Consider the following 14,454-nt stretch of genomic DNA (forward strand, 5'->3'; position numbering starts at 1 on the left):
GTCTACAGACTAGTTCCGGGTGAAAGAAAAAAAGCAGCATTTCGCTGTAGAATTTATGTAAAACCCGTGTTCCTCTGAGGAAGTGTGGGGGAAGAGGGAAGAATCACTAAAATAATCTAGGCTTGTGTTTTTGGGCACACTAGGAAGGGACCAGAAAGGAGGGGGCGAAATTGAAACGGTTGTTTCTGTGTTGGGCTTTTCCACTGCGGCTCCCACTCTGCCTGGATTTTGCTTTTCGCTGGGCAGAGCGAAGCATCAGCAGCGTCTACTCACCAGGAAATAAAGTCACAAATAAACAGCATGATCCCCGAATCGGCAGCAACTTCGCTTTTTTGCTGACAATTTTCTGCATTGGTTCAAACTACTGCAGAGCAAAGGCTGGGTGTCGGAAACGAGCAGCTACCAGTAAGTATTTTATTTCTACGTCTTTTTCTCTCTCAGTTCTTTCCCCGAGTTAGAGGTTAAAGCTTTATTTGTGCGTGTTTCGTTCAACCAGGTGGTTTGCGTTTTACTACGGAGGCCTGATCCGGCATTCACATATCCTAGTCATTTTCAAGATATGGAAGTACTATGTTTTGATTAGGTATTTTTAAATTATTATGAGCCTTCACAAAGTCAGTGTTGGCATGCATCAGATGGTTGGCAATATTACACTGTGTTGGTGTTTCAGTCCCCATTTAATGCAAGGCCTGGTGATTGATAAGGTGTTGATAAATTTCCAGCTAAATATTCACTTGTAGAGTTTTGGTTCCTTTCCATTTCACTTTCCTTTGGTAAGAAAGCCCGAGGTGTATTTTTTTTACAAAGATAATACAGCTTGAAAATATAAGAGGCTCCATCTTGGGGTTTCTTCAGAAAAAAAATGTTACTTCCTAAGGGAAGTGTTTAATCAAGTGAGGTTGTTATATTCTGTGTTCTTGTCAGAAGGGACACATTGGTGGATGTTAAGGCTTAAGTTTAATGTGAAGAATTCTCTATTCCCCAGTATTGGGGATGTCTGTAGTGTTTAAAAGATGCCACAGTGGCACAATCCCCCACCACACCAAAAGATTTTTAAAAATCATTTAGCTAGGTCTGGATGAAATGCGTGCAGTTCTGTTCTCAGAGCTGTTTCAGAACTTTTCTGAAGTATTGCAATATTTTACTGCAAAGTATTACTATGTATGTAAGAGTAGGTAGGACAATTTTCTGCAGTGTGAACACTTGCTTAGTTTTGCCTCTGCATTCACATCTGCAGCTGCTGAAAATCTTACATATGTGCACAAACTGACCTGCTTCTTAGTCTGACAGCAAGCCAGCACATTGACCAGAGGGAGGAGATTGGGTACTCTGATATTTGATCCTTGATTTCTTGTTATGTACAGCAACCAATCAAATAGCGCCGGAGACAGGAGACTATTTATCTTCTGGAGCCTGTACTAGTTCTTTGAGAGAGTTTGCCAATTAAATTTAAAATAAGGAGACTATATACATTTTGTGCCACTGTTAGCTCTTTGTGTGGCATTTGCAAGAATATATGTGATTTGTGTTATTAGAGTTTACTTCAATTTAAATTCATCACTGTTTTCAGCAGTTCCATTTAACTAAGCAAACTAGAGGTTTTTACCAACTGCACTGTTTGAATTCTTTGATTAACATTTAGGTATGTTGATTCGGAAGTAAATATTGGCCAAGGACCAAGGTTAACTTGGAAGTAGTAGTTTGGCATCTTTTGTCTCCATCTGTAAAGCAGAGGCTCTATTTAATATTTCATTTGTAATGACATTGATGACAATCCAGAACTTCTGCAGTATTGCAAACATGACAAAATGGCCCAAAACATTGACTGTTTACGCTAGTCCATAGATGCTGCCTGGCCTGCTGAGTTCTTCCAGATTTTTGTGTGTGTTCCTGCAGTATTGCATTAGAGCATCAGTTTACATTATGGCTATCTTTTTAATCAATGAAGAAAAAGATATGTGTTATTAAAATGTTTCCAAATTTTTTGATATAAGGTCCTCACTTTAATTGTACCTCTGACTTCACTTAGGTTGTGTGATCGTCATGGCAGAAGCTTCTTTATTGCATGTTAGATAAATGGTGATATTCTGTGAATAGACAAAATCAGTTACCACAAAGCATCTTGGGACAGCATTTGTGTTTCTCTAATTAAAGTGTAACAATTATATTTTTCAAGGAATACAACATTTTTATACAAAATTATCTACCTATATGCAAATAAAAGATTTTTATATTAAATATTTTGTTTTTGGTTTAACCTATGACATATTCTTGAAGTTGAATTACATCTTCTTAGTGTTTTCAATTCTATTTCAAAGATCTGGACACCAAAATAATGTACTGATGAGCAATCCTGAACCTCATGACTCAGATTGTATATTTTAATCTGAGTAATAGTTGCATTTGTAGCTCAACAGTCTTGTTGTATCTTAGTTTTAGAGAGTTCAGTGCAAACGTTAATCACTTTTGCTGTTTGCTATCCCTTTTATGAGTTAATGAAATTAAGAACATTCTTAAATTCATGAACGTTTTGTTTGAATTAAGAATTATAGAACAACATGGCATTGAAACAGGCAATATGGCCCACTGTATCTATGCAGACCATTAAGTATCTATGTATACTAACCAACTTACCAGCACTTGATCCATTTCTTTACATACCTCCACAAATTTCTTAACTGTGAGAGTACCTACCTCCACCACTGTTTAGTACATTCCAGATTCAAAATGCTTTCTGGATGCTCAAGTTCTTCCTCACATCTGCTCTAAAGCTCTTTCACATTTCTCAAAACCAATACCCTCTAACCTTATATACCTCAGCTGGGGGGCGGGGGGAAGTTTCCTACTACCTATCTTATCTATGTCCTTCAAAATGTGAATACCTCTATCAGATTCCCTCTTAGTCTACTGTGCCTCAAAAGAAACTGCCAACCCATCTCCTCATAACTAAAATACTTCATTCCAGCCACCTTCCTGATGAGCTTCATGTGCATCTTTTCCATTGTAACACAGATATGTGTTCATTACTTCAACTGTGTTTTAACCAATGTGTTATAAAGTTGTACCATTCCTCATATTCGGTATCTCAGGAATTAAGGTATTCAGTATTAAGGAAAGTATTGCATTATCCTTTTTCATCACTTTGTCCACCTAGAGTCCATTCATAGATCTTTGGACTTAAACCTCTTAACTCCTTAAGTCTGTACTATTGTGTATATATGCTGTCCTCCCAAATTGTATCAAGTCAAATTTCAGGATTAAATTCTATCTGCCATTGATCTACCCAATTTACTAACTGATTGATATGATTCTGGAGCCTGTGAAAGATCTCCTTATTATCAATAATACTACCGATTTCCATGTTATACGCAAACTTGCCTCATCTATTTGTATCCAAACCATAAAACAAGTGATAAGAGTCTCAGCCCTGATCACAGGTTTCCAATCACAAATCAGTCCTCCACTATTATTCTCTGCCTCCTATTACCTGGCAAATTTTGAATCCAATTTGCCAACTTTGTTGTGGATGCCACAGGATAGAACCTTTATGGTAAAGAATCTAGAAGCATGGGAAAAAATAGTATCAAATCAGTAAAGAGGTGTGACAGGTTCGGAAGATGTTGAATTCTTGTGGGTTGACTTAGGAAACTGCAAGGCATAAACAGACCCTGATGGCAGTCCTCCCAACAGTAGCTGGGATGTGGGCCACAGATTACAACAGGAAATAGAAATCTCATGTCAAAAGGACAATGTTATAACAGTCATGCAGTTCGATTGGGAAAATTAGGTTGGTAATGGATTTCAAGAGAGTGAGTTTGTTGAATGCCTGCGAGATGGCTTTTTAGAGTAGTTTGTCATTGTGCCTACTAGGGAATCAGCTATACTGGATTGGGTGTTATGTAATAAACCTGAGGTAATTAGGGAGTTTAAGGTAAAAGAACCCTTAGGAGGCAATGACAACAATATGATTGAGTTCAACTTGATACGGAGAAAGTGAAGTCTGACATAGCAGTATTTCAGTGGAATGAAGTAAATTACAGTGGTATGAGAGAGGAGTTGGCCAAAGTAAATTGGAAGGAGATGCTGGCAAGCATGACAGCAGTGCAGCAGTGGCGTGGGTTTCTGGGAAAATTGAGGGAAGTGCAAGATAGGTGTATTCCAAATACAAAGTAATACTCAAACGGTTGACAACGGAAGTCAATGCTAATGCAAAAGCAAAAGAGAAAGCATACAACAAAGCAAAAGCTAGTGGGAAGACAGAGGACTAGGAAGATTTTAAAAACCTGGAGGGAAAAGATGAAATATGAAAGCAAGCTAGCGAACAATATCAAAGTGAATAGTAAAAGCCTTTTCAAGTACGTAAAAAATATATAAAGATGAGAGTGGATATAGAACCACTAGAAAATAAGGCCAGAGAAATAATAACAGGCCAAGGAGATGGCAGATAAACTAAATGGGCATTTTGCATCAGTCTTCACTATGGAAGACACTAGTAGTGTGGCAGGTATTGAAGGGTGTGATGGAAGCTACTGTTACAAGGGATAAGGTGCTCAAAAAGCTGAAAGACCTAAAGGTTCATAAGTCACCCAGACCAGATGAACTGCACCCTAGGGTTCTGAAAGAGGTAGTGATAGAGATTGTGGAGGCATTAGTAATGATCTTTCAAAAAGATTGGTTTCTCTCATGGTGCCTGAGCACTGGAAAATTGCAAATGTCACTCCACTCTTTAAGAAAGGAGGGAGGTAGCAGAAAGGAAATTATAGACCAGTTAGCCTGACCTCAGTGGTTGGGAAGATGTGGAGTTAATTGTTAATGATGAGGTTATGGAGTACTTGGTGGCAAAGGACATGATAAGCATGGATTTCTGAAGGAAAAATCTTGCCTGACGAACCGTTTGGAATTATTTGAGGAGATTACAAGTAGGATAGATAAAGCGGATGCAGTGGATGTTGTATATTTGGACTTTCAGAAGGTCTTTGAGAAGGTGCCACACATGAGGCTGCTTACCAAGTTAAGAACCCATGGTATTACAGGAAAGTTACTGGCATGGTTAGAGCATTGATTGATTGGTAGGTGGCAGTGAGTGGGAATAAAAGGATCCTTTTATGGTTGGCTGCCAGTGACTAATGGTGTTCTGTAGGGATTGGTGTTGGGACTGCTTTTCATGCTGTATATCAATGATGATGGAATAGATGGCTTTGTTGCCAAGTTTGCTGATGATATGAAGATGGGTGGAGGGGCAGGTAGTGTTGAGGAAACAGGGAGTCTGTAGAAGGATTTAGACAGATTAAGAAAATGGGCAAGAAAGTGGCAAATAAAATACAGTGTTGGGAAATGCATGCTCAAGTACTTTGGTAGTAGAAGTAAATCTGTGGACTACTTTCTAAACAGGGAGAAAATCGAAAAGTCTGAGATGCAAAGGGACTTGGGAGTCCTTGTGCAGAACACTGTAAAGGTTAACACAGGTTGAGTCAGTGGCGAGGAAGACATGCAGTGTTAGCATTCATTTCAAAAGGTCTAGAATACAAGATCAGGGGTGTGATGATGAGGCTTTATAAGGCACTGGTAAGGCCTTACCCTTGAGTATTGTGAACAGTTTTGGTCCTCATCTAAGAAAAAATGTGCTAGCATTGGAGAGGGTTCAGGGGAGGTTCACAAGGATTCTGAGAATGAAAGGATTACCATATGAGTAATGTTTGATTACTCTGGGTCTGTGATCGCTGGAATTTAGAAGGATGGGGGGGGATCTCATTGAACCCTTTCGAATGTTGGAAGGCCTAGATAGAGTAGATGTGGAAAGGATGTTCCCCATAGTCTAGGATAAGAGGGCATAGCCTCAGGACAGAAGGGTGTCCATTTAAAACATAGACATGGAGAAATTTCTTTGGCCAGAGGGTGGTGAATTTGTGGAAGTTATTACCACAAGCAGCTGAGAAGGCCAGTTCTTTTGGTTTTTTAAGGCCGAGCTTGATAGGTTCTTGTTTGGACACAGCGTCAAGGTTATGGGGAGAAGGCCTAGGAGTGGGACTGAGGAGGGGAAAATGATTAGCCATGATTGAATGGCGGAGCAGTCTTGATGGGCCAAATGGCCAAATTCTGGTCCTATGTTTTATGGTCTTATGGTCCTTACACACATACAGCATTGTATTGCAATTCAGTACAGATGATTCCCACATATACAGTCGGCCCTCCTTATCCGTGAGGGATTGGTTCCTGGACCTCCCGCGGATACCAGAAAACACAGATGCTCAAGTCCCTTATATAAAATGGCGCAGTATTTGCATGCACACATCCTCCTGTATACTTTAAATCATCTCTGGATTACTTATAATACCAAATACAATGTAAATGCTATGTAAATAGTTGTTATACTGTAATGTTTAGGGAATATTGACAAGAAAAAAAACTGTCCATGTTCCTCTCGCGCACAACATAAGCAGCGAACGAACGATACGTTAGGGGTGAGTTTTGGAAGTATTGGATTCCTAGAAAATGGTCCTTGTATCAATTTTCCATGATGCAATGCCACGTCAGCTGCTCATGTGTAATGAAATATGAGTTGAAATGAAAACTAAATTTAGTATTTAGTTATTAACTTCCTTTGCATAAAACCATGAGAACAAATTTTATTTGTTTTTTTCTCTGGGTTTGAATTTCTGTTATGTATACAGGGGTTGCCTATACAAATAAATTCTAGGCCAATCACATCCAGTTGTATGATAAAGAATGCCTAAATTAAATTAAATATATACCTTTAGATACTCATTGAAATCTGCCACATTTTTTCTTGAAAAGCATTGTAGATGCAGAAGTCCAATCAATTGAATTAGAAACTTAACTAGATTTTGTAAAGAGGAACAAACTGCTTTCATTTCTGATAATGAAGAAACAATATGATTGGTATTACTGTTCAAATGCTCAGTAAAGTTATTGCTGGTTATAATGATTCTGCTCACAGTCAGCTATACAAATCAGTGCAGTTTTTTAAAATTTCTGGGGTAGAAATTCCTCCTTTTGTTGATTGTGCTAAATGAACAAGCTGCTGGTGTGCCTGGTTTGAACATAGTTTCTGAAATTTGGATCAATTGCCAGTGGAATTTAAATTCTGAAGGAGTGTGTAAACCACATACATACATAACAATCACCTGAATTCAGCACATAGAGCTAGTTAGGATTTTCTTCTCTGCTTCTTCTGCTCATGCATTAGGATTTTTATTCAGTGCCTAAGTATTAGAGTAAAGCTGTAACTTGGTCATACACAGTGGCGAAGCATGATGAGAAGGGCAAGTGGGGACAGGGGAAAGATGAAATTATGCACAATTTGACCAGTCAGACATTGAAATCACATTTTTTACAACCTGGCTCATTAAGTTCACCCAATTTTCATTGAATCCTCACCTTTAACCTAAGGACAATATAAATGTATATTTTCTGGTAAAAAATAGCAATTTTGACAATTTTAAATATAGTGGATTTTTGGTTAATCAGGATACATTGGGATCACTACATTTTAGCCCAATTAAATGGCTGTCCCAATTAGCTGAAGTTCCATGGAAATTATTTTTTTAAATGACGTTATTAACATTTCTATTTAACTGAGTAACAATTTATGTATTTAAATCAAATACAGAACAAATTAGAATACTACCAATACCCCTACTGTACTATATTACCTCTACTGTATTTGTATATCTGTACACTTGTATTGCTACTGTGATACTGTAATTTCCTTTGGTATCAATAAAGTATCTATCTATAAAACTATTTATCTATTAAATAGTCTATTTGTTAGTCTATCTATTTTCAGCATCTGTAGAATTTCTCTACTTTGTGATGGGTGAATGAGATCCTACACCTTCTGAGCTGTATCTCACTTTGCCAAAGCAGTCATTGTTCATTTGTGAAGTTAGATGATAGAAAGACTTTGGGAAAAGGACTCTTGATGCTTTTTTGTTTTGCATTTCTGGCTCAAAGACTAATTGTAATTCCCCTACCATCATCCTGAGTGAAGTCATCAAAATTTTGCCTAAAAGATGATGCTGGGAAATTCCTCACCTTCACTGCTTAATTCCTGAGTGAGTTATTTCAGATGTTGTCTAAATTCTACCCTCGTACAGAATCCTTTTTCATAGTTCTGTATGTGATTGTAAAATGCTTTGAAAAAAATTGTTTCAGTTTTCAGTGTTTGGAGTATTTTGTCCAGTAAAAGAGAGGAAGTATAACATGATCTCATAGAGGACATAAAAGTCTTTGAGAGGGTTTGACAGAGTAAATGTCAGTATAACTCATTATATCTGTGCGTATGCAATTCTGACGCCTTTAAAGACTGTGCACTGTAAGGAACTACCATTGATAATTTGGAATGCAGTTTACTGGCCAGGTTTCTCCATCACACCTGTACTGGGTTCGGGAAGATTATGTGGTGATCAGAAGGGACATGATCTGGCATAGCACTAGTATTTGGGCAGTGAATCTGAAAGTGTGGAGGACTATTGATGGTATCTTGGAGAAAGTTGGGTGTCAAGACAGACTGTGACATTTTGGATATTAAAGAGATGAGGACTGGAGGTTTGCATTTTTAGTGGAGGAGGACAAGAATGGGATTGTGGAATCCCTCAAAGGATAATGATTTACTAACCTGATAGATCTCCTTGTTCAGAACCAGAATAAGATTTGTTTTCACTGATTTATAATGTGAAATTTGTGTTGTGGCTGTAGTAAGTGCAAAGACAAAATTGCAATAAATTACAAAATAAATAGTGCAAAGAAAAAGGAATAATAAGGTACCCACACAAAATGCTGGAGGAACTCAGCAAGTCAGGTGACATCCATGAAGAGGAATAAATAGTTGACATTATGGGCTGAGACCATTCATCAGGACTGGAAAGAAAGAGTTCTGATGAAAGTTTCAGTCCTGATGAAGAGTCTTAGTCCAAAACGTCGACTCTTTATTCCCTTCCATAGATGCTGCCTGACTTAATAATTTCCTCCAGCGTTTTGTGTGTGTTGTTCAAGATTTACAGCACCTGCAGATTTGCTGTTATTTAGGAATAATGAAGCTGTGTTCATGGATTGTTCGGTAGACTGATGGTGAAGGGGAAGAAGTTGTTGCTAAATCATTGAATGTGGGTTTTCGAGCTCCTATACCTTTTTCCTATGGATAGCAACAAGAAGGGGACAAGTCGTGCATAGTGAGGGTCCTTAGTGAAGAATACTGCATTCTTGAACCAGCACCTCGTGAAGATGTCCTTGGTGGTGGTGAAGGTTGTGGCCTTGAAGGAGCTGGCTGAGTCTACAACCTTAAACAGCCTCTTGTGATATTGTGTATTGGATCCTTTATACTGAGCTGTGATACAAGTCAGACTGTTCTCCACTGTACACGTATAGAAATTTGCAATATTCAAATGAGAAAATCTGTAGACGCTGGAAATCTGAGCAACAGACACAAAATGCAGGAGGAACTCAGCAGGCCAGGCAGCATCTAAGGAAAAAAGTGTATTTGACGTTTTGGGCCCAAACCTTCAGCAGGACTGGAGGAAAAATGCTGAGGAGTAGATTTTAAAGATGGGGGAGGGGAGAGAGAAACACATGGTGATAGGTGAAACCTAGAGGGAGAGGGATGAAGTAAAGAGCTGGGAATTTGATTGCTGAAAGAGACAGAAGCCATGGAAAAAAGAAAAAGAGAGGAGGAGCACCAGAGGGAGGTAATGGGTGGGCAAGTGAGAGAGGGAAAAGGGGATGGGAAATGGAGAAAGGGGGTGGGGGGGCATTATCAGAAGTTTGAGAAATCGATGTTCATGCCATCAGGGTGGGGTCTCCCCAGATGGAATATAACGTGCGTCCTCATCACGACAGTGGAGGAGTCCATGGATGAACATATCGGAATGGGAATGGGAAGTGGAATTAAAATAGGTAGCCACAGGGAGATCCTGCTTGTTCTGGCAAACAGAGCGTTGATGCTCGGTGAATCAATGTTGGGTCTCACCAATACACAGGAGGGCACGCCGGGAGGGTGGGACGAGGTGTAGTCCAGGTAGCTACTGGCAGATAAGCTGTCTCCAGAGATAGAGTCAATGAGAGCGAGAAAGGGAAGGGAGGTGTCAGAAATGGACCAGGTGGGCAGAGTGGAAGTTGGGGGCAAAGTGTGGATGAAGTGTTTGAGGGCAGATTCTTTGGCAATTTACCAAATCTCTTCAAACTCCTCATGAAGTAGACCCACCAGCTACTTCATGTTTGCATCAATGTGTTGGCCCAGGATAGGGCCTTCAAGATGTTGATGCCCAGGAACTTGAAGCTGCTCACCCTTTCTATCGCTGGCGCCTCAGTGAGGACTGGAGTGTGTTCTCCTGACTTCCCCTTCTTGAAGTCCACGATTAGTTCCTTATTCTTGTTGACATCAAATTGTCTCACTCTGCACGCCTCCTCATCGCCATCTGAGTTTCTACCAAAAACAGTGGTGTCATTATAGATGGTGAATTTGTAGATGATGTTTCAGCTGTGCCTAGCTACACAGTTATTTGTGTAGCGTGAGTAGAGTAGTTGGCTAAGCATGCATCTTTGAGGTACATATGTGTTGATTATCAGCAAGGAGATGTAAATACTAGTCTGTATTGATTGGTCTCCTGATGAGGAAGTCAAATGTCCAATTGCAGAAGTAGGTACAGAAGCCCAGCTTTTGAAGTTCGCTGATGCAACTTGGTTTTAGTATGCATCTATATTGAAAATCATACTGACTTTATCTTGTACATATGCAAAAAGTAGTTTGAACTAATGGGAAAAAAGTAGAATAAAGTATAGTTTTCATAAGAAATGTAAAGTCTGGTATGGTAGTACGTGAAGTGCAAATATAAGTTTTTATAATGGTTAAGCTAACTGTCAGGAAGTTAATCTCCAATTAAAAAAGCTAAACGTTTACACAAGTGTACAGGGCTTTTACTACTACTGATGAAAGATATATTTTCATCGTACTTCCAATTTGCGATGCTCGTGAATTACAGTAGCCTGTCTGCTGCAAGTCAGTTCAATATTAGAATATGCTCTCATAATAAGCTCTCCAACTTGTGTTTGTTCCTTCAAATTGCCAGATTAGTATTTTCCCTATCCAATTGCTCTTTCCTACCAGTTTTCTGTGTATCTGATGCATTTCATTACAGTACTATGGAAATATGGTTACCATATCAAGTATAATGTGCATACTTTCTGACATGGTTAAGTTGACTTACAGATGTCTGTAGAAATGGAACCTGTTCATTATCCAGATATGTCCTGGAAACCACAACCTGCAACCTTCAGCTATTTTATATAACTCACTACTTATACGTGTACACACAATGCTGAATAATATCGCGTGCACTGCCAGTAAAGAAAATTTTTTTTCTCAAAACTTCTTGCTAATTTCAATCTAGAGATTTAAAAAAGATGTTAACAAATTTTTTTCAGACTCTGATGTTCATAATTTAAATCTTATGTTATTGAGATTTTGACTTTCCTGCTTTCTGTTTATGTTTTCCTCAATGCTTGTGATCAATCAGTTAAAGTTTCAATGTGATTTAGAACCAGGAACTGTTCAGTGTTTCAACCCCAGTGCTGGATAATATAACCCGTATGAGCAATGGAATTTCCAAATTTGCTGATATAATCAAATTTAACTTTTAAATTTGACTTCAGGTTTAAGATGGCACTACTGAAAGTGTGCGACAACTAACTGGTAGTTCAGAAGGCAAGAAATTTGAAATAAAGACTGTAAAATTTAGTAAATTATCACCACAAACAATGAAGAGGCGTGTGAAGGCGAAGTGAATTTGAGGGTTGAACAATGTTGGTAAGTTGCAGAATCATCGTGAATGGAGTGTTCTGTTTAGAGAGGAGAAGCCGAGGTAGACTGTCCCGGGCAATGGAGGTTGGATTGCTTTGGGTGATTTGGAAGAATCTGGGCCTGGAGCAGGTCACTGAGCAGTGTGTCCAGGACTTTCACTGCAGCCGTGTTGAGGTTCAATAAGATACGATAAGCTGTTTGGACAACTTTAAAGATTTGCTGGAAAACCAGGGCACTGGATTAGAGGTGAGAGCCAATTTTGCTTGTTTTCCTGTGATGATGATTCCTCTCTGCATGGTCCTGAGGCTACGAAGGCTGCTGTGATCAGTGCCTCCTAACATAATGGACTGATACTGAGGATTGGGCATTCTATGGGTTGCTTTGGAGTTTGGATCTAAGAACTCGTTTTGGTTTGGAATGTCATTGCTTGCTTCCATTTTTGCACCATTTGGGTTTTGTTTCCCCCTTTGTGCATTGGGTGTTGGGCTTTGTTTTGTTTAATTGGGTTCTTTCGGGTATCTTGCTTTGTGGCTGCAAGCAAAGTGATCTCATGGTTGTATAATTTACTCTTTGATAATAAATGTACTTTGAAACATTGAAACAAATAATGCCTGGAATATGCAACATATAAGAATGCTGGAGGAACTTAGCAGGTCAGGCAGTATCAATGGAAAAAGAGTTAACAGTTGATGTTTTGGGCCGAGGCCCTTTCATTAGGACTGGAAAGGTAGAGGAGAAGTTAGAGGAAGAAGGTGGAGAGAGGTGAAGAAGAAGCACAAGGTGGCAGGTGATAGGTGAAACCAGGAGAGGGGGAGGGAGTGAAGTAAAGAGCTGGGAAGTTGATTGGTGAAAGGGATAAAGGGATGGAGAAGGGACAGTCTGATAGGAGAGGACAGAAGACCATGGAAGAAAGGGAGCTAGATAGGTATCTTATGGACAGGGGCATCAAGGGCTATGGGGACAAGGCAGGTACCGGGTATTGATAGTAGATGATCAGCCATGATCTCAAAATGGCGGTGCAGGCTCGAAGGGCCGAATGGTCTACTTCTGCACCTATTGTCTATTGTCTATAAAGGGAAGGGGAAGAAGCACCAGAGAGAGTTGATGGGCAGGTAAGGAGATAAGGTGAGAGAGGGAAATGGGAATGGGAAATGGTGAGGGGGGGGGGGGGTTAGTTAACAGAAATTTGAGAAATTGATGTGCATGCCATCAGGTTGGAGACTACCCAGATGGAATATAAGGTATTGGTCCTCTAACCTGAATGTGGCCTTATCACAGCAGTAAAGGAGACCATGGACTGGCATGTCAGAATGCGAATTGAAAGTAGAATTGAAGTAGGTGGCTACCGGGAAGTCCTGCTCTTTCTAGTGGAGGGAGCAAAGGTGTTTGGCAAAGCTGTCGACCCACCTACATTGTGTTTCACCCATATATAGGAGGCCACACTGCAAGCACCGGATACAGTAGATAACCCCAACAGACTCGCATGTGAAGTGTCGCTTTACCTAGAAGGACTGTTTGGGACCCTAAATGGTAGTGAGGGAGGAAGTGTAGGAGTAAGTATGGCTTTGTTCCACTTGCATGGATAAGTACCAAAGGGACGGAAGAATAGACAAGGAAGTCACCTAGGAGTGATCCCTGAGGAAAGTGGGGGGTAGAGGGAAAGATGTGCTTAGTGGTGGGATCCTGTTGGGGATGATGAAAGTTACAGAAGTCTTGCGTTTGTAATGCCTGGAAAATGCCAGTTATTGTTGCTGCTTAGAGTTATTTTTCAATTTGTTCTTAATAATTAGAACATGTGTCCCTTTAATTCTATGTCACCAGCTGCTTGAATCATTGAGACTGAATGCCTGTGGATGTTTTGAGTATTCTGCCAACATCAAACCTCCTCCTCAAACAGCCAATTTAGTTCACTTGGTGGAAGAGAACCTGATGATGTCATTTCCTTTGCAGCATATGTTTTGTTTGAAGTGTTCACTGAAACTTCCAGCACTTGAAGCCTGTTGCAATATTGTTTTACTTTAATTCACTCTGTGTAATGCAAGGAATTTCTGTTTTTTTTAATTTTTCAAGCAGCCCTCCTTTTCAGTACCTGAATAATGTTTCATGTCAGTTGTTTTATCTCTTGTTATAACAACTCAGATTTATTCTCACACTTCTCAGAATATTATTGCTTTTTGTTAAGTGAACATCAGAGATAGCAGATAGAGAGCATTAAATTTTCTGTTTAAAAACCTGCAAATTCAAAAACAAGTGTTAAATTTCAATGACAGTTGGATAAATTGCAGTTCCTCCCTCATGTTTTGAACTAATTTAGCCATTTAACCCCAATATTAAGAAAGCTCCTCTAGTAGTAGAGCTTATAAGCATCATTTAAAACAACCTTGGACACATGGATATGGGCCAAACACAGGCAAGTGGACATAGCTTACTTAGATGGGCATTTTGGTTGGCGAGAATGAGCTGGGCCATAATGCCTGTTTCCACACAGTACAAATGATTTGATAACCTTCGGTTTGATTAACAGTGATAACTTAGGCTACTACATTATCTCCTACAAGGCAATAACACAGATAACCAAAACACCTCACAGTTCCTCTTTTTTTAATATAATTGCCTCAGGATGCAGAAGAACCAGAATT

General features: G+C 39.4%; 1 protein-coding gene across 2 annotated transcripts in view; it reads left to right on the top strand.

Moving 5' to 3' along the window:
• jak2b (Janus kinase 2b) overlaps positions 1 to 14,454 on the top strand; it is a 286,317-nt gene continuing 271,863 nt past the window's right edge. For both annotated transcript variants that reach the window (XM_073048656.1, XM_073048658.1), the window contains exon 1: positions 1 to 405. The gene's annotated coding sequence lies outside the window, so the exon portion shown is untranslated. The remainder of the gene's footprint in view (positions 406 to 14,454) is intronic.

The sequence above is a fragment of the Hemitrygon akajei genome, chromosome 6, assembly GCF_048418815.1.
Source record: "Hemitrygon akajei chromosome 6, sHemAka1.3, whole genome shotgun sequence".
Taxonomy (NCBI): Eukaryota; Metazoa; Chordata; class Chondrichthyes; order Myliobatiformes; family Dasyatidae; genus Hemitrygon; species Hemitrygon akajei.